The 21,342-nt window shown below is 47.1% G+C and overlaps 1 protein-coding gene across 2 annotated transcripts in view; it reads right to left on the minus strand.

Moving 5' to 3' along the window:
* PLXNA4 (plexin A4) overlaps nucleotides 1-21,342 on the minus strand; it is a 580,684-nt gene that overhangs the window by 529,739 nt on the left and 29,603 nt on the right. The window lies entirely within an intron of this gene.

Genomic DNA, 21,342 nt, shown 5'->3' on the forward strand with positions numbered 1-21,342 from the left:
GGGAGCTCACCCCGTCATGGGGTCTCGAACCGCCGACCATTTGATCGGCAAGCCCAAGCAGCACAGTGATTTAATCCACAGCGTTAAGCAGGTGCAAATCCTCCAGCCATAAGCCATAGTTGTCCCATCTCCTGGTGCCACCCCACCTAGATGTGGTCCTCAGAGCTCCGCCACCACCATCACCTGTGCCAATCAGCTCCAGAAACCCAAACTCCTCTCACCTGATCTCCACCTGCCTTGAGCCATGCTTCTCTAGCTGCACTTTTACATGGATGTGCACAGAATGACTCTAAAAGTGTAAGTAAGAAAGATGACCCAGTTATACTTGGGTAAATCCGGGAAGAGGGTCACCATATCAAATCGCACGCATACATGTGCAGAGAATTCTGCCAGAGCTAACCACTGGCTGTGTCCTGTACGCCTGTATTTATTTATTTGATTAATTTTCATTTCATTTGGTAATAAAAACAACAACAACCCACAAAGCAAAAAGGGTAAAACAAAGTAAGAATTAAAAGTGGTTAAATAGCTGTTTAAAGTGTTTGAACAACAATTAAAATCAGCAATAAGCTAAACATGGGTTGAAAGATGCTACATATCTGTCTAGGCGTGTCAAAGCAAAAAAGAGTACAGTGGTACCTCGGGTTACAGACGCTTCAGGTTACAGACTCCACTAACCCAGAAATAGTACCTCAGATTAAGAACTTTGCTTCAGGATGAGAACAGAAATCATGCTCTGGCAGCGTGGCGGCAGCAGAAGGCCCCATTAGCTAAAGTGGTGCTTCAGGTTAAGAACAGTCTCAGGTTAAGAATGGACCTCCAGAACGAATTAAGTACTTAACCCGAGGTACCACTGTTCAGCAAAGGGGCATGCCTGATGTCAACAGGCAGAGAGTTCTAAAGTTTGGGTGCTGCCAGACAGAAAGATTGATTTGTTATAAATGTGGGATGAGTGTGTACGTCACTGAGAGTGCACTCCCCCAAAAAAGTGCACAGACAATGACGGTTCCCTATTTATTGCACACATATTATACAAACACTTGTGGCATCCATACTTTCTCAAGCCTTCCAATGCAAATGCGTGATCAGCTGTCAGGAAGCAGCCATGCCTTCACAAACATAACTTGGAAATATTCCTTTCCTTCCTTTTTACTCATCGCTGCACCCACACAATTCTAATAATAGTAAAGATCCCCATTCAAGTGAATGCGGAGTATTGAGTGACAGGGCTTTGCACAGGCAGGGAGAAGCGACGCAAAGGCACCACGGGGTACCTGAGATATAGCGCGCCTTCAGAGCAATTGGATCACATTCACCATATGCCCAGCGCCATCCATGGAGCAACAGGTGGCTCAGGATCCGGCTCCCCAAAGCAAGTCATCAGGTATTTGCTGAACGGGGAGAACCTGCCAAGCTCTCTTGCTGAGTCTCCAGCACAGCATCTCCCCAAATGCAGAGACAAAGAATTGTAGCGCCTCCAAAACGCTCGTGGCTCATATCCGAGTACAGGGAAATTACAGCGCCTCCGTCAAAAAAACAAAACAAAACAGCTAATGTGATAGCAATACCCAGCCTATCATCGCACGGCGCTCCAAAGAGACTGATTAAAAACAAACACCAAGGAAACAAAAGATAAAGAGCGAGGCAGAATGAGGCCGGAGGCTTCCGGATTCTGCCGCTTTGTTTATTTCCAGACAAAACTCAAGCCAGCCTTCTACAGCAGCTTTGAAACGACAGCAAAGAGGATGCTTGTAGGAAAACAGGAAAACAGAGGTGGCATTAGGTGTGTGTGGAACCACAAAGAGAAATGTCACCTTTAGTATCGAGGGCCGGCCAGACCATTAGCCTCGCTGAGGCAGCCGCCTCAGGCAGCAAATTGGGGAGAGATGGAAAGGAAAGAGAAGGGTGTTCTCCTGTGTTTTTGCCTTTCCTTCTGCTGCAAATGCCACACCGCAGAGGTCTCACCACCACCAGCCTGGGCAGGGTTCAGGGCCTGCCAGCTTCACAGACTGCCTCCAGTCGCTTCAAGTTGTGGCTATCATAAAACTACACTCCGCCCCATATTCCTTTGCGATTACAGTAGCCATCAAAATGTCACCTAAGCAGATGTTGGAAGCGAATCTGGGTGTCTCTTCTTGGACAGAAGATCCCAGGTAATTTTATGTTGTGAGCCACCCTGAGATCTATGGGTATAGGGCAGTATACAAATTTAATAAACAACATAAATAAATAAGCAAAAATCCCCTGAATCTTATACTGTAAACTGCCTTCTGATCCTCAGATGAAGGGCGGTATATATATTTAATAAATGAATGGAATAAATAAACCATGGCAGGCTGGGAGAGAACCCTGCCTGAAACCTTGGAGAGCTGCTGCCAGCCAGTGTAGACAATATGAAGCTAGATGGATGCAAAGTCTGACAGGCAGCTCCCGTGTTCATATGAGTGAGGCCAAAGAGAGTTTCAATATGAAAACTTTCCAGCGGTGTTCTGCCGACCGCTAAGCTAATCGCCAGTTGCCACCTGAAGCAAAATCTGTTGTGGTTTTTGAAAGGTCCGTCCCCGGGCAAAACTGCTAAGACAACAAACACCTGGGATGGTTTTGCACGTCCCTGCCTGCAAAAACGGGACACGGGTGGCACTGTGGGTTAAACCACAGAGCCTAGGGCTTGCCAATCAGAAGGTTGGCGGTTCGAATCCCCGCGACGGTGTGAGCTCCCGTTGCTCAGTCCCTGCTCCTGCCAACCTAGCAGTTCGAAAGCACACCAGTGCAAGTAGATAAATAGGTACCACTGCGGCGGGAAGGTAAACGGCGTTTCTGTGCGCTGCTCTGGTTCACCAGAAGCGGCTTAGTCATGCTGGCCACATGAGCCGGAAGCTGTACGCCGGCTCCCTCGGCCAATAAAGCGAGATGAGCGCCGCAACCCCAGAGTCGTCCACAACTATACCTAATGGTCAGGGGTCCCTTTACCTTTTTACCTGCAAAAACACAGGCAGAGGGTACTGGGATGGATCTGCTGTGAGGTTGCAAAGACGTGTGTGGCGCGCTTCTCAAAACGCTGAGGAACGTACCGTCTTGGGGTGCCCTTGAGCAAACATCGCAAGCGAGGCCACAGCACCCGGGATGCGTGCTTTGCTGAATTCTCGTGCTGCAAAGCACATCCCGTCTCCCAAGCCGCTTGGAGCTCTTTAAAGCAAAGGGCTGAGGCGCTCGGAGAAAGCAGCCAGCTGTGTGCTTTTTATTGGCCACGTTTGAACTGGCTGGGTAACCGCACAACGCTGATTAAATACCCCGAAGTCATGCGCCGCACTGTAGCAGACACAGCAAGAAATCTAGCCTGGCACTCTTCCCATGCTCCCTTGGTGGTGGTTGTGTGTTGTTGTTTTTCACCCTCTCGGGAATAATTCTCAGCGCCTTGGCTCTCGCTGTGGTAAATCTGCACCTAGGCTGTCCCATTTGAGGCTGCAGTAGAGGCTTCACAAGACTGAGGCAGATCCCCATAAGCAGAATAACTTCCGCAATGAAATAATAATAATAAGTTCTGGATGAAAAAAAAGCCCTGTGTGGAGGGAATTCGTTTGTATGGAGGAATGTTTCAGTCAGAACATCTTTCGGCCTCAGGTGGTGTGGCCCAAACGACACGTTTGCTACCTTAGCGAGAATTGTTGGGGTTTCCGGACAAATTTCAAAAATAAACCACTTCTTCACGCAGTGCGTAGTTTGACTATGGAACAGGATTAAGCAGACTCCTGAAGGAGAGGGCCATCAATGGCTACTAGCCAAAATGGCTTTGCTGTGCCTCTACAGGGAGAAGCAGCTAGTCTTCTGAATATTTATATTGTTCTCAAGTTGTTAACCAAGCCTCTCAGATGTGTGGCAGTTGCTGAGCCGCGAAGGGAGCACTCTGTGCATGATTTTTAATTTTTTTTTTACCTCACGAGGGCCAAAACTGAGACCAAACACAGGCTTGCTATCTGAGAAAGAAGTAGGCCTCACTGGTACACAGCCCCAAATAGGCAGGTGCTATCTTCACCTCCTAGCTCTTCCTGCTCAGAATCTATAATACAAATGATAGTGCTGTATAATGAAGATGTCTCTGTGAGGAGGCTGTTCCACACTTGGGGCCACCACAGAGTAGGCCGTCTTCCCAGGCTGTCACCCCCGAGCCTCTGAGGGTGCAGGAACTGCCAAGAGGGCTTCCTCTGCCTATCTCAGCACCCAAAAGGGTCTGTAGGGAAGGAGGCAGTCTTTCAGATATTTGGGACTGAGTCGATTAGGGCTTTAAAACATGGCCCAGGAAGGTGGGGGGACACAATCAGAGCAAATCAGGTTTCACCTGGCACGGAAGTCTCACAAAGATCACCTCAGAAGGCAGTGGATTCTCCTTCGTTTGAGGTTTTTAGACCGATGTTGGTGGGTGGTTTTTCCGTCGTGATTCCTGCATTGCAAGGGGTTGGACTAGATGACCTTTGGTGTGTCTCCCAACTCTACAGTTCTGCAAGGCTACAGTCCAGTTTCACAGCTCTCCTCTTTTTTTGTGTGTGTGAAGAAGAGAACCGCAGAAACAGGAGTTAACGGGAGAGCCAAGTTGCGCCACCCACATGTCCTATTAACAAGCTGTGGCCTTCAGCTTTTCTCACGTCTCCCCTTTCCCGAGCTCTGCGAGGGGACAGCTGGCAGGATGGACCTCGCAGTTAATGAACCGCTGCCAGCGCTAATCCGGCACTGCCTCCCTCCGCTTACCTTTGCTCTGCTCCAGGGATGCCGGAGCGAGAGGGGGCCCTGCGTGGGATGCTGACTAAGGCAAGCTTGCGGCAACAGATTCGCTGTGCAGCAATTCAGCACCAAGCTCAGCTACACAATCCTCCTTAATCTCAGCTGAACATTTCCTTTCCCCCTCCGGCTTCTTTTAATAAACCCTGATTACCATGGGCAGAGCTTTTTCTTTGGGAACCTGCACGGAGAGAGCGAAAATTCAGACAAGGGACATTGTCAACAGCTCCCCCACCTCAGCAAAGCGCACCTTCCAACTGCGGCTATAAGTCCCTTCTCCCTCCCTTTAAGTCACAGCCAGGTGGAAATTGAAGGCAGTCTTCCCTCTGTGAGGATCCTGCCCGGAGAGAGTCTTTTCTACCGAGCTTAGAGTAATAAACAGATCTCAGCCGCACAAACACACGCTGAAATAATAATAATAAAAAAGCAAGCTGCAGCATGTCCAAACAGAGAGATTAAATTTCTACACCTCCGCGGGAAATCTCCAGGGGCTGTTTAACTCCAGACCAAACACCTGACCGATTCCGGCAACTGGCTCATCCGGTCCAGGAGATAATCTTCTGCGCTGGGCCATGCTGTGTGCATCAGACACGGCACACACAGAACATGAACAACATGGGACAATTGTCTCTCTCTGTGTGTGTTCCCGCGCTTGGTGCCTGTCAGGAAGGATATGCCCATTGGAAATCGGGAACAGCTCTCTTAAAGCACAAAGCATAAGAACAGTTTTCCTATTTGCCATGGCGCTAGGCTGCAATTTGCTGCAAGGTTGGGAAGCATCAATGTTACATTTGCATCCCACCTCTCCTCCAAGGAGCAGCACAAGGTGGCACATATGGGTCTCACCCTCCTCCCCATTTTATCCCCACAACATCCCTCTGAGGTAGGTTCGGCTGAGAAAGTGTGACTGGAAGAAGAAGAAGAAGAAGAAGAAGAAGAAGAAGAAGAAGAAGAAGAAGAGTAGTTTGGATTTGATATCCCGCTTTATCACTACCCGAAGGAGTCTCAAAGCGGCTAACATTCTCCTTTCCCTTCCTCCCCCACAGCAAACACTCTGAGGTGAGTGAAGCTGAGAAATCTCAGAGAAGTGTGACTGGCCCAAGGTCACCCAGCAGCTGCATGTGGAGGAGAGGAGATGCAAACCCGGTTCACCAGATTACGAGTCTACCGCTCTTAATCACTACACCACACTGGCTCTCTCAAGCTTCATGGCCAAGCAGGGATTTGAACCCTAAAATAATGATAAACCACTGAGTGGTACATATAATATTCAAGAACAGTAAGCATAAATTTTGAAGCTGAGATGAAAACCCAAACCCTGATTCAGATCTATTTCTTAGGAAGGGTAGGATGAGTTGGAATGTGGGCATTGTGTGGGATGTGAAACACAGAGCAGTCAAGTACAAGATCCCTAGAGTGGACATAAAAAGGGGATGTCTGGACCAGCCAGTCAGAACTTCATGTTTCCTCCTAAGCTGGGACAGACTTCCTCTGCATGTGACCAGAGGTGGACGGGGCCTCACCTGTGCAGGTAACAAAAGCATAGGACTGGCCGCCATCTCTCTCTCTCTGACTACATTCGTCGAAGACGCAACATCTGCTTAGCCTAAGATGCTCTCTTGGCTTCCAGTCAAGAGAGGACAAAGGGACTATCTAGGGGATAGATTCCAGGTATATTACTCTTGCAACTTATGTCTGCCTTCTGGGATCCATCTGTGAACAGAATGAGTGAGTGAGTAAACTCTTTCTATACTTTTATAGAAGACTGTGTTGTGTCTATTCCTTTATGAGGGACTAAAGGGGAAATTGGGACGCGGGTGGCACTGTGGTCTAAACCACAGAGCCTAGGGCTTACCGATCAGAAGGTCGGCAGTTCGAATCCCCGCAATGGGGTGAGCTCCCGTTGCTCGGTCCCTGCTCCTGCCAACCTAGCAGTTCAAAATCACATCAACGTGCAAGTAGATAAATAGGTACCACTCTGCTAAATTGTAGAACTTGTTAACACAAGTTGGAAAGGATATAATCAAACAATATATCCTCTCCTACATCCCTGAACATTCCCACACATTGGCCCAGTTAATCCCAATGGGATCTAATGGGCAGAGGTTCAAGAGTGGACAAAAGCTTCTCTGGGCAACTCACTATCTTTCCGTCTAACTGTAGCCCTCACCAATGCAATGTGAGAAATTAAGGCACAGGTTAAAGAAACAATATAGAGTTGCACTGCACATTGGCTTTGAAACACAAAGCATGGCTCCAAGCAGTTTCCCCCTTGCCCCACGCAATTCCCAGGTAAAACCCACTCTTTAGTGACACATTGGAGCAAATGTCAGTCCGGAGAAAACCCAAATTGCCTCTTGCTCCGACCGAGCACTAAAGAAGAAAGCAGTAGGAGAAGTGCAGATAAGCCCCAAGTCAACGTGGATTGACTTCCCCACATCAACAAGGGCCTGTAAATTGAAAAGTGGAATCAGCCATTGCATTTCCAGAGGAGATCACTACACACAAGCAGAGTCACCACTTGGCTGGACTTGGGTGCCTCCATCCCTCCCCCCACTCACTCGCTGGAAACCTCCTTTCTGATTTCCAACAGAGGTCCAGGAGTCAAAAAGAGAAATGACGTGAAAAGACTCTAATGGAATGCTTTGCACTTATGTTGACAGAGGTCTCCCGCCGTGAGAAAATTCCAGGCTGGGCTGTGGCAAGGGTGATTGACTATAAGTGGTATGTGGATAGCTGTAATAAGGTTGTTTGGGTGGTTCTGCTAAGTAAGGGCTCAGCTACTCCCTTCCTCCCCACTTCAGACTAGCAGGGAAAGCTGCCCACTGCCCTATCTCCTTGGATAAAATGCCCCTAACCTGTGGTTAGCCCCCAGATTATGGACAGGGGCAACAAGAAGAGAATTCCCCCTGCTGTCTCTCCTCTAATGGGTAATAGACTAACACTCTGAGGCAGAGCTTTCCAAACAGTGTGTCGTGACACATTAGTGTGTAGATGTGTCGCGCGAACCTTCCCTGCACTCCTCCCGGGGCTGGAAAGGGGTTAGTTTACTGAGTAAAACTGAATTGCTGTGGCGCGAAATGGTGCATGTCTAAAAAGCGTGTCACAAACATGAAAAGTTTGGAAAGCTCTGCTCTAAGGGCTATTTTTCCTTCCTAGCCCCTTGTAACTTGCTTTTGCTCCAGCTGTTTTCATGTAGACCTTTACATACAGGAAAGCCTTTTTTCTCTGTTGGGGGTCTTCAAACTGTGCCATCGGATAAGCTTTGCAAGGCCTGAGGTGACCGAAGCAGAGTTCCTTGCAAGAACCAAACACATCTGCAGCTTATCAATAAAATTAGCTAACGGGGAAGTTTGCAAATGGATTCCAACATTTGTGAACAGACGCACACCCTGGTCTTCCAATGTGATGGGTCCAAGTGTGAAAACTGCCTTGTGTCTTTGAAGAGCAATTTGCTCTTCAAAGCCGTTCTCACATAACATTATTGGCATGTAATGCAATGTAAACGAATGTAAATTGTGCAATGATCTGCTAGAGCTTGTTTATCTGTTATCTTCACTGGGCAAAACCTCTGCTCTTTAAAGTTAGCCCTCTTGTGTTTTACAACCTCCTTGACTCTGCTGTTGAAATGCAAGAACTTTTTTTTCCAAATCTGTAGAACCTCTTCAACGAAAGTGCTATCTCTTAAAATACAGGATATTTAGGAAGCTGCTTTATACTGAGTCAGAGTATTGTTGTTTTAGTCATTTAGTCATGTCCGACCCTTTGTGACCCCATGGACCAGAGCACCGCCAGGCACTCCTGTCTTCCACTGCCTCCCGCAGTTTGGTCAAACTCATGCTGGTAGCTTCGAGAACACTGTCCAACCATCTTGTCCTCTGTCATTCCCTTCTCCTTGTGCCCACCATCTTTCCCAACATCAGGGTCTTTTCCAGGGAGTCTTCTCTTCTCATGAAGTGGCCAAAGTATTGGAGCCTCAGCTTCAGGATCTGTCCTTCCAGTGAGCACTCAGGGCTGATTTCCTTCAGAATGGAGAGGTTTGATATTCTTGCAGTCCATGGGACTCTCAAGAGTCTCCTCCAGCACCAGAATTCAAAAACATCCATTCTTCCGCGATCAGCCCTCTTTATGGTCCAGCTCTCACTTCCATACATCACTACTGGGAAAATCATAGCTTTAACTATACAGACCTTTGTTGGCAAGGTGATGTCTCTGCTTTTTAGTACTGGCTTAGTACTGGCTACACTGACTGAAAGCAGCTCTCCAGGGTCGCGGATGAGGGATGCTTGCAGTTCTACCTGGACGAACATCCCACGGATTGAACCTGGGCTCTGTTGCATACAAAGCAGTTGCTCCACCAATGAGCTACAGACTTTACTTTGCCAGAATTGCTTCCTCCAGCACCAGATTTAAGCTATGCAGAACATTAACACATCATGGAGAAATGCTCTCGCTTGACTTTCTCCTTGATGTAATGCTTTGCATGGATTTTCTTTACTTTTTTAATGTGAGAGAGCATTTTAAAATGCAATCATTCATCTGCAAACTGAAATAATACACTCTCCAAAGCATTCTACCGCATTATTATTTTTTGACAGATCTTCCTCTAACTGTTGCTTTCAGTGTTTGAAAATTAAAATGTTTTTGGCATTCCCAGTGTTATTCAATACATTTGAGGGATGAAATTCCAGAAACAAAGATGTGAATCTGTTTATGTATGCCACAACGGCCGCAAGGATACTTCTGGCTCAGAAATGGAAAACACAGGAGCTTCCAACATTGGAAGAATGGCGGACTGTTGTTGTTGTTGTTTAGTCGTTTAGTCGTGTCCGACTCTTCGTGACCCCATGGACCAGAGCACGCCAGGCACTTCTGTCTACCACTGCCTCCCGCAGTTTGGTCAGACTCATGTTTGTAGCTTCGAAGACACTATCCAACCATCTCGTCCTCTGTCGTCCCCTTCTCCTTGTGCCCTCCATCTTTCCCAACATCAGGGTCTTTTCCAGGGAGTCTTCTCTTCTCATGAGGTGGCCAAAGTATTGGAGCCTCAGCTTCACGATCTGTCCTTCCAGTGAGCACTCAGGGCTGATTTCCTTAAGAATGGATAGGTTTGATCTTCTTGCAGTCCATGGGACTCTCAAGAGTCTCCTCCAGCACCATAATTCAAAAGCATCAATTCTTCGACGATCAGCCTTCTTTATGGTCCAGCTCTCACTTCCATACATCACTACTGGGAAAACCATAGCTTTTACTATACGGACCTTTGTTGGCAAGGTGATGTCTCTACTTTTTAAGATGCTGTCTAGGTTGGTCATTGCTTTCCTCCCAAGAAGCAGGCGTCTCTTAATTTCGTGGCTGCTGTCACCATCTGCAGTGATCATGGAGCCCAAGAAAGTAAAATCTCTCACTGCCTCCATTTCTTCTCCTTCTATTTGCCAGGAGGTGATGGGACCAGTGGCCATGATCTTCGTTTTTTTGATGTTGAGCTTCAGACCATATTTTGCGCTCTCCTCTTTTACCCTCAATAAAAGGTTCTTTAATTCCTCCTCACTTTCTGCCATCAAGGTTGTGTCATCTGCATATCTGAGGTTGTTGATATTTCTTCCAGCAATCTTAATTCCGGCTAGGGATTCATCCAGCCCAGCCTTTCGCATGATGAATTCTGCATATAAGTTAAATAACCAGGGAGACAATATACAGCCTTGTCGTACTCCTTTCCCAATTTTGAACCAATCAGTTGTTCCATATCCAGTTCTAACTGTAGCTTCTTGTCCCACATAGAGATTTCTCAGGAGACAGATGAGGTGATCAGGCACTCCCATTTCTTTAAGAACTTGCCATAGTTTGCTGTGGTCGACACAGTCAAAGGCTTTTGCATAGTCAATGAAGCAGAAGTAGATGTCTTTCTGGAACTCTCTGGCTTTCTCCATAATCCAGCGCATGTTTGCAATTTGGTCTCTGGTTCCTCTGCCTCTTCTAAATCCAGCTTGCACTTCTGGGAGTTCTCGGTCCACATACTGCTTGAGCCTTCCTTGTAGAATTTTAAGCATAACCTTGCTAGCGTGTGAAATGAGTGCAATTGTGCGGTAGTTGGAGCATTCTTTAGCACTGCCCTTCTTTGGGATTGGGATGTAGACTGATCTTCTCCAATCCTCTGGCCACTGCTGAGTTTTCCAAACTTGCTGGCATATTGAGTGTAGCACCTTAACAGCATCATCTTTTAAAATTTTAAATAGCTCAGCTGGAATACCATCACTTCCACTGGCCTTGTTATTTGCAGTGCTTTCTAAGGCCCATTTGACTTCACTCTCCAGGATGTCTGGCTCAAGGTCAGCAACCCCACTACCTGGGGTGTACGAGGCATCCATTTCTTTCTGGTATAATTCCTCTGTGTATTCTTGCCACCTCTTTTTGATGTCTTCTGCTTCTGTTAGGTCCTTACCACTTTTGTCCTTTATTATGGCAATCTTTGAACGAAATGTTCCTTTCATATCTCCAATTTTCTTGAACAGATCTCTGGTTCTTCCCATTCTGTTGTTTTCCTCTATTTCTTTGCATTGCTCGTTTAAGAAGGCCTTCTTATCTCTCCTTGCTATTTTTTGGAAATCTGCATTCAATTTCCTGTATCTTTCTCTATCTCCCTCGCATTTTGCTTGCCTTCTCTCCCCCGCTATTTGTAAGGCCTCATTGGACAGCCACTTTGCTTTCTTGCATTTCCTTTTCATTGGGATGGTTTTCATTGCTGCCTCCTGTATAATGTTGCGAGCCTCCATCCATAGTTCTTCAGAACTATGGCGGACTAAGATGGTGGAATACATAGAATTAGCAAAGTTGATGGGGAAGATCCACAATCAGCGTGACGAACTGTTTCAAAAGGCCTGGAGCAAATTTATATTATATATGAAAGAACATTGTAAACATCTGAAAACGTTTGTAGCTTGGAATTGAAATGTTTTGTAATGGGAATATAAGGAACTGATTTACCGTACATTTAATGGGGGGAAATATAAAAATAAGAGAGAAGGTAAAAAAGTAGCTATGGAAATGCTAAGAACAAAGTAAATATGTACAGAAGTCAGAGAGAGGGGCCGGAGGAGGTCCATGCTCGGATAGAGCGATGTTTGAGTTTATTGAATTATGTATGGAAACTGTGATTGTGATAAAATTAAAAATGCAATAAAAAAGCAATACATTTGAGGGGGTGTGTTACAATCAAACAGCGTATAATTTTTATGAAATAAATAAATTACATGAATGCACGGGGCCAGGGCAAAGTGAAATGGGATATCTCTGAAACATTGGGCAATGTGGAGGAAAGGAGAAATGCACCTTTTAAGGCAGTTGCATCCCCTTATCCCAGGGTTGTGGGTTTTAGCCTCACATTGGAAAAGTGATTCCTGCATTGCATGGGGTTGCAACAAATGACCCTTGTGATGATGATGATGATGATGATGATTTTATATCCCGCCCTCCCCAGCCAAAGCCAGGCTCAGAGCATCTGGCAACAGTAAAAATAACACAGTTTACATAAAATCATAATCAATTAATTGTAAGTAAAGGTAAAGGGACCCCTGACCATTAGGGCCAGTCATGGCCGACTCTGGGGTTGCAGTGCTCATCTTGCTTTATTGGCCGAGGGAGCCAGCATCCAGCTTCCTGGTCATGTGGCCAGCATGACTAAGCCACTTCTGGCGAACCAGAGCAGCTCATGGAAACGCCGTTTACCTTCCCACTGCAGCGGTACCTATTTATCTACTTGCACTGGCGTGCTTTCGAACTGCTTTGTTAGCAGGAGCTGGGACAGAGCAATGGGCGCTCACTCCATTGCGGGGATTTGAACTGCCGACCTTCCGATCAGCAAGCTCAAGAGGCTCAGTGGTTTAGACCACAGCACCACCCACGTCAACTGAATGGGACACAGCTGTGGGGAGCCTAAGGAAGGGCCATCTACCTTGGGCCTGCCCATAAAACCAAGTCTAGAATGAGTGACTAGGGTGATATCTACTGTCTCCAGGAACTCTTCTCACTGGACTTTTGTGGGTGAGCTGAGGGTTTGATGGACTCTGTGTGAGAACCCAGAGGGTGTATCAGAAGGAAAATTAATTGATATTGATTTATATGAGGAGCTTTGCATGAATGCAACATTTTTTATATGTGACTTGTGTGTCACTTCAGTTTTCTGTACGCTGCTTAGATATATATTTAATGCATTAAGTGGTATAGAAATTAAATAATCCAATTCAATCATTCATACACACAAGTGGAAATTTAAATGAGACTTTAAAAGCTGCTTCTGCAATGGCTTCAGCTGCAAGGGCAGTAAAACACATATGGAGAGAATGCAGATAAAAAATTCTTTTTATCCTTTTGTCTTTCACCTGCACCGTTGCTGCCCATGCAAGTCCTGAGGCTTCAGTAGAAGCCTCCAAGTACAAGGAGGGGGCTTACCAGGGATCGGGGCCTTTGTTTGCACATACAAATGTTGGAACGCCATCAACACTCATTCTATAGCAGCAGCAGCAACGTACTTGCTCAGCCTCATTAGCAAATATTTATCGCTGCTGCAGAGGAAGTGCTATTGTTTGGAGGTGCAATTAAAAAGCTCGGGAATGCAAGGCATGCCCTGTATCCGCACCTGTTGAACCATGACCTGCATCTGCACCTGTTGAACTAGGAAGTAGGGTTGCTACCAAGCAACCAGAATTTCACTGGAAGAATGGTAATTGTCTTGGCCAAGGGACAAAACTGAATTGCACAAAGCTAAGGGAGGGAGGCGGGGACTTGCCGATCAGAAGGTTGGTGGTTCGAATCCCCACGACAGGGTGAGCTACCATTGCTCGGTCCCTGCTCCTGCCAACCTAGCAGTTCGAAAGCAAAGTGCAAGTAGATAAATAGGTACCGCTCCGGCGGGAAGGTAAACGGCGTTTCCGTGCGCTGCTCTGGTTCGCCAGAAGCGGTTTAGTCATGCTGGCCACATGACCCGAAAGCTGTACACCGGCTCCCTCGGCCAATAAAGCGAGATGAGTGCCGCAACCCCAGAGTCGGCCACGACTGGACCTAACGGTCAGGGGTCCCTTTTCCTTTAAGGAAAGGAAAAGGGGGGGGAGTATGCTTGAGTTGTTCTTGCAAACTGGTGCGCCTGCATGGGCTGTCATGCAGCGAGAAAGGTTGCTAATGTTTAGCTGTGCCTTTAAAGAGCTATTTGATCCACAGCAATTAACAGGTGACAACAGGAAATGCTTCAGCTGCTAATTATAGCCCATCAAATGGTTGTTAAAGGGACAAGAGTAGGCTAGGCCTACTCCACCCCCACCCCCATCTGAACAGCTGGCAATGGTAATCACATAACTGCACACCGAGGTGTCACAGGGAGCTGGTGGATGCATTTGGTATGCAATTCAGAAATCTGTGCAGTCAGGATTGTGCGTGCAAATGCATTCAGCACCCTGTCACCATATGGCATTCCACCCTTTCAGTATAGGGGTCAGTCATGGTGGTGGCCAACGGAGGCAGATTTAGGGCAGCACGGCCAGTTCCCCCACACTGGCCACTGAGGGGGCACCACCAGTGAGGGGGCCATTGTGTAGGCAAAGAAGCAATTGGCAGTACCTCCATGCATCCCTATTTTCCAGGGACAGTCCTGGATTTACAGAAGCCATTCCAGTTTCTGGTTTGATCCCAGAATGTCCTGCTTCAGATAGTATGATAAGATGTCCCTATTTTCATAGGAAAGTATGGAGTTATGCAAACCCCCCCCCCCGAGCCAAGGAGATAAGTAACTATACAACCTTTAGAAGACACCTGAAGGCAGCCATGAATAAAAAAAAATCAAAATTCAACAATCTGCATCACGCTTACAGAAATACCTAGGTATATATGTATTTTGTTTTTCTAGCTTGATCAAAATTCTTTATTATTTCATAACAGGTAGATAGTTAAGAGCTTAGGCAGCTTCAGCTATGGGCGCCTGGCGCCCCCCAGAATTCAGCACCCGGGTGCCCCGCACCACTTGCACCCCCGGGTAAAGACAGCCCTGGAGGCAATGTAGCCATCAAATTCTGCACCAGTCGCGGTTCCTGAACAGTCTTCAAAGGCAGCCCCATATATATCACATGGTGCTTATCTATCCTAGAAGTTAGGCTACTCTTGTTCAGATATGGCCATAGCTCTGCCACCGGCTGAACGCATGAAAGAACTGAAACCTATAGGAAACTGTACGTAATAATAGAAACACAACTGTGCTGCAACAGTTCCTCTTTGTAAACAAGACAGGAAAATTTAGAACTCCAAAATCCAGGGGGAAATGTGGTTGAGATTCCCAGGAACCACGAATCCTATCAGCCACCGAAACTTGGCACGATCCATACTCTCCCGGCCTCATTTTTTTTTTTGTTCAGGATGAGGAATTTCCAACATTTTTGTTTGCAGTGCATCTCCTTGCATCGAGAAACAGCCCACCTGAGCCTCCGGCTAAAAACCAGTGGCTTTGCTTGCTTACTGCCACACAACAGGCCCAGTCTCTCCCTGAATACAAATGGGGCATTAACTTATTTTTATCTGCCCATCTCTGGCAGGATCAACTATTTGAGCTGTGTTTTCCTCAGGCAGGGAAAAAGGAGGAGGTAGTCCCAATATGCAATGGGGGAGAAAATGTATTTATTCCAAAAAGAATCAGATAAAACCAACCTGGTGTGTTTTGATCACGAGTCCTTCTTCTGGGGGAAATCTCTGCTACCCATGTTCTCTGATAAAATATGTATTACATTGCTGGAATTAAATTATACAATCCCTGCCAAATTATGTACACAATCCACTGACATATTTATAGAGCATGTGGGAGACCACCCCTCTTTCTTCTGTCCGATTGGTGTAAGGCTATTGCATCTGAAGGCCATTGCGTGTGGCCACAAACACCAACCAAGTGACAAACACGGGGAGTCACATCAGTCGGATAAGCAGAAAGAAACATTTCACTTTTTGTGAGGAGAAAATGACCCTGGATTGTCCAACTGTTGAAGCACCCTGTACTTTAAATGCCTTTTGTCTAATAAGGCCCTGAAAAAAATCCCATTTAGGGAGTCACGTTGAGCACACTGAAGGTGACAATTGCATATCCCGCAAGTGTCCAGGAAAACCCGGGACATCCCGTGGTTTTATCGCAAGAGAACGGCAGCCATTTTAGTTGCTGTGGTGATTTTTGTGTGTGATTTCCCCCACAAAACAACCCTTTCGGGTTGGCGTGATCTCGTATAGCACCCCAAAACATGAAAAAAGTGTTTGGGGGGAACCGTGGTGCGAAGTCGCGTGTGATCACAGCAATGTGCTCTTGTGATAAATGAAACGATGTATCAGGGATCATGCTGCAGAGGGCAGCACTGAGGAGGAATGGTGGGAACTGGCCCCTCCCCCTGACCCTGAATCTTCCCAGGAGCAGGAGGACAGTATAGAGTTGGAATAGTGGTTTGCAGAGGGGCATAGTTTAGAAGGCAGAAGCTGGGAAATACTGGATGGGGAACAGCTAGCAGAAGAAACACAGAAGAAGAAGAAGAAGAGGAGGAGGAGGAGGAGTTGGAGTTTGGACTTGATATCCCACCTTTCACTCCCCTTAAGGAGTCTCAAAGTGACTAACAATCTCCTTTCCCTTCCTCCCCCACAACAAACACTCTGTGAGGTGAGTGAGGTTGAGAGACTTCAGAGAAGTGTGACTGGCCCAAGGTCACCCAGCAGCTGTATGTGGAGGAGTGGGGAAGTGAACCCAGTTCACCAGATTACAAGTCCACCACTCTTAACCACTACACCATGCTGGAGAGAGGGTTAACAGATTCAGAGTCTCTGTACAGCATTCCCACACCCCCAATCCCCAGGGACATGGAGAGCTCAGAGAGTGTTAGAACAGAAAGCGCAGAGGGTACAAACTCCGATTACAAGACATAGGAGTGATGTAGATTAATAGGGATGGAGGGGGGTGAGCCTTAGTTGGGAGCACCGCCATTCTAAAGAGAAGCTTTCTTTTGTCTCTCACTGTGTTTATTAAAGAAACTAACTTGTAAGACTTTCCTTTCATTTGATCTGCTTATTACTGCCATGGAGGAGGAAGCTGATTCCACAAAGCCTGACAAGATGGTGTCCAGGAAGGTGGAATCCTGGATTTGGGCTTCAAGGTGTTGGAGGGTAAGCAATTCCAGGCTGTAAAAACAGATTCAAAGCCAGAATCACTGAAAATCCATAGACTAACCATCCTCATTTCTCCAGCTTCATTAACTACAAACCCCGAAATCTGGGATCCCCTCATCTCCCCATTCATGAGAAGCACAGCAGGGAGTTTGCAAAAACACGGCTCCCTCCCTCCACCCCATACACACCTTTTCTATCCCTTGGGGAACGACTAACTCAATGAGTCATGACAGGTGGCCATGTGGGTGCAGCAGTTTCCTTGAAAGAGTTGCCCTGGGCTGCATGCTTTATGCAGCCACACCTGTTCTCCTCCTTAATGCCCCACACTCCCTTTGCAATGCAGAGTCGCTGCTTGGTCATGAAGTCCCAAAGCTGTTGTGCCACAAGCAAAGGGGGAGGCGTAACATTTTGGGAAAGTGACTGAGGGCTGCAGAGCTCTTGTTTACGTAAACCCCACAAATGGGTTGGTTTAGCTCAGTGGGGAGGGCGAGTAACTCAGGGGTGCCAACTTGAATAAAATTGATCCCAAGACGTGGCACATACATCCCATTTTAATGGTTGTTGTTGTTTAGTCGTTTAGTCGTGTCTGACTCTTCGTGACCCCCTGGACCAGAGCACGCCAGGCACTCCTGTCTTCTATTGCCTCCCCCAGTTTGGTCAAACTCATGCTGGTAGCTTTGAGAACACTGTCCAACCATCTCATCCTCTGTTGTCCCCTTCTCCTTGTGCCCTCCATCTTTCCCAACATCAGGGTCTTTTCCAGGGAGTCTTCTCATGAGGTGGCCAAAGTATTGGAGCCTCAGCTTCAGGATCTGTCCTTCCAGTGAGCACTCAGGGCAGAATGGATAGATTTGATCTTCTTGCAGTCCATGGGACTCTCAAGAGTCTTCTCCAGCACCAGAATTCAAAAGCATCCATTCTTCAGCGATCAGCCTTCTTTATGGTCCAGCTCTCACTTCCATACATCACTACTGGGAAAACCATAGCTTTAACTATATGGACCTTTGTCGGCAAGGTGGTGTCTCTGCTTTTTAAGATGCTGTCTAGCTTTGTCAATGCCCATTAACTTTGGGGGGGAGGACCAGCCCCCACAAATATTTTATTGGGGGCCAAAGGGACCTCAGTCCCTAGGAGTTGGCTTCTATGCACTATATGGAGAGCTAGAAAGAGGGGATTAAACCTTGTTCTGTTGGGAAGAGGAATAAAACTTCTGGGCCCTTGTTGCCTCATATAAGCCAAACTGAATTCACATATACAGTGGTACCTCAGGTTACATACGCTTCAGGTTACATACGCTTCAGGTTACACACTCCGCTAACCCAGAAATAGTGCTTCAGGTTAAGAACTTTGCTTCAGGATGAGAACAGAAATCGTGCTCTGGTGGCAGCAGGAGGCCCCATTAGCTGAAGTGGTGCTTCAGGTTAAGAACAGTTTCAGGTTAAGAACAGACCTCCGGAATGAATTAAGTACTTAACCCGAAGTACCACTGTATATGTATGCTAAATCAGCATGCCCCCAAACTCTCCTTTTGAAGTGTACTCACAAACACAGCAACTTCAAATCGGCCATGAAGAGCAAGGGTCAAGAGCGGGCATTGTTGGCCAACCATTGTGTCCACACCCTCAGGCCTCAAAAAAGAGAAAACGAAATCCAAAAATGGAGGGATTTTTTTGTTTGTTATAATTGCATTATAAATGCAGGGCTATGTCCACCAGGCTGCATATTATGCTATTTGGGATGGTTGACCCGCTGCTTTGGGATTCAAACTCTTTGCAAAGAAGCAGTTCTGAAATATTCAGCACCTCCGTGGACTAGAGGGACATTTGGCCCAGCCAACTACACAGTTCACAGGGGGAAATGGTATAATTTCCTCTTTGGACTCAAGGGTTCTCCTGCATTGTCCGTCCACTAAACAAATTATTTATGTGGGCAAATGCTGTATTGCTTTGAGTAATAACAATTTCAATGATATTTTTATTTTGTTCCACTCAAGCCCTGCAGGACCCACACAGGCATAGATAGTATTGCTCTCTCCACAATTATAAATAAAGGGCAATATATAATAATAAGAGCACAATCTTCAGGCCATGGCATATTTCTGAACCTCCCTTCTAAAACAGTTCACGGCAGCAGAGTTAACTTGGCTTTCGTGAAAGCCTGCCTGCCTCCCCGTTTCTGCAAATCCTTAAAATAACAAGGTACAATACTACCAAAGGAATATAAGGGAACATTTTATGCAGTTTTGCTACTTCAGAAACTGATGCAGTTGCACTATCCATCTGAAGGGATGCAGCAGGCAATCCTTGCTTTGTTCATCATGCTCCACCAGCAATTCCCCACCACCACCAAATATTGTTCAGACAAACCTAATTTCATCACTAGGGATGATACAAAGCCTTTCCAAGAACGATTGCTCATTTCCTCGAAGGCTTCCTGAAGAGGACAGTGAGGCTCACTGAACATAATTTTTAGCCAAAAGCCTAACCTCGTGTTCTATGCTGCAGTTTGTACCATCGTTGGTACAAGTTCAGCTCTTCACAGTACAGAAGGAGCCATTGTGCGGAGCGCCAATGATGCTCTTATGAATTTGTGTCAGACTACCTTCAAAGGAGGGACGCGGGTGGCGCTGTGGGTTAAACCACAGAGCCTAGGACTTGCCGGTCAGAAGGTCAGTGGTTCGAATCCCTGTGACGGGGTGAGCTCCCGTTGCTCGGTCCCTGCTCCTGCCAACCTAGCAGTTCGAAAGCACACCAGTGCAATCAGATAAATAGGTACCGCTCCGGCGGGAAGGTAAACGGCCTTTCCGTGTGCTGCTCTGGTTCGCCGGAAGCGGCTTAGTCATGCTGGCCACATGACCCGGAAGCTGTACGCCGGCTCCGATGACCAATAAAGCGAGATGAGTGCCGCAACCCCAGAGTCGGTCACGACTGGACCTAATGGTCAGGGGTCCCTTTACCTTTACCTCCAAAGGAAATGGTCCCATTGGGTCTGGGAGAGAGGAGAGCCCAGACAGCAGGTAAAGCCCAAACTAATGATGACCAGCAGCACCGAGGTGACCTCCCTGGGGTGCAAGCCTGGGCCATGTGTTTGGAGGTCCTGGGCTGCCCAGACAACAAGCCCCCTGTCTTGGTGTTGCTGGTGGGGTCCAAAGGAAAGCAGAGCAAGATGTTTGGCACCAGCTTGGCTGCAAGAGTTGCTGGAAGGAGGCATAAAAAGTATCATCCAACCATCACGGGAACTCCATATTTGAGTTGGGTTCACTCCTGAAGCTCTTCTTCTCCTGAAGATATCCCACAAGGCAACAGAGGTTTAGGATCAGAGTTTTCCTTCTCCTAAATAGGCTACCTTTCCAGGTTAACAAGCCCCATCTGCCCCTTGCTTCTTCTGCAGCATGTTCAGAAACTGCCTTCTTGACCATTGGTCTCATCTGTTCAATCTGCCAGAGCCTGTCTTCACACGCAGGGGAAGTCCCTAACTCTCTGAGGGTTTGAGACCCACTGGCTACCCTTCTCCTGGTTTAGCTGGCCAGTTGACGCCATTTCGCAGGGTGTGGCCGCTGTCACCTGCTGAGAACTTCTAGGAGCCACAGGTGAGAGCTGAGTTGACCAAAGGTGGACAAACTAACCCAGAAGTAGCATGACATTTCCCCACCAGAGTGTCAGGATGCTGTCAGGGGCTCCCAGCTAGTTGCCCAGGAAAGTATAAAGAAAAGGAAAAGTTTCTAACAGTCCTTTTTTATTTCAGACTTTACAGAGAGATGCTATAGAACCCAGCCTCTTGGATAATAGTGTTGTCCCAAGTAAATCTCCACACACACACACACACACACACACCGTCTCTCCCACTTCCTCATTCGTGCTGCTACACACCCTCTGTCTTTGAGCTCTTTGCTCTCCTACTTTTAACGTTCTCCGGGTTCTGGGAGATGGAGGGTCTGGAATGCTTTCTAATGGCAACGTGGCTCTCCCATGATTTCTGAACTTTCCCCCTCATCTGCCTCTGAGCTGTGGCCTCCCACAGACCCCTGTTGTAAATCTATACTGTCTTCTTTTTCCTCCTCCCTGGAAGGGTCAGGATAGGGAGGCGGTCTCCACCATTCCTTCTCCTCTGTCCAGCCCTGACACAGAGGTACTACTGCTCCCCTAACACCCCATAAAACCCCAGTTGAGGAAGATGCTTCCTATTATACAGCTGCAATGCTGGAGCTATCAGACATTCACTCCCTAGTTGTGTAGAAACCTAAGATACCCAACACTGTTTCTGCTGTTTGTTGGGCATGTTGTGCCCAGCTTCTTGTTTAAGAAAACACACACACCGAAAGAAAGAAAAAAATGGGCGGGGGGAGAATATACTCACTCAATTTCCACCCCATCAGACCTCCAAAGATATTTGTGA

This window comes from Podarcis filfolensis (genome assembly GCF_964270895.1).
Source record: "Podarcis filfolensis genome assembly, chromosome: 10".
Taxonomy (NCBI): Eukaryota; Metazoa; Chordata; class Lepidosauria; order Squamata; family Lacertidae; genus Podarcis; species Podarcis filfolensis.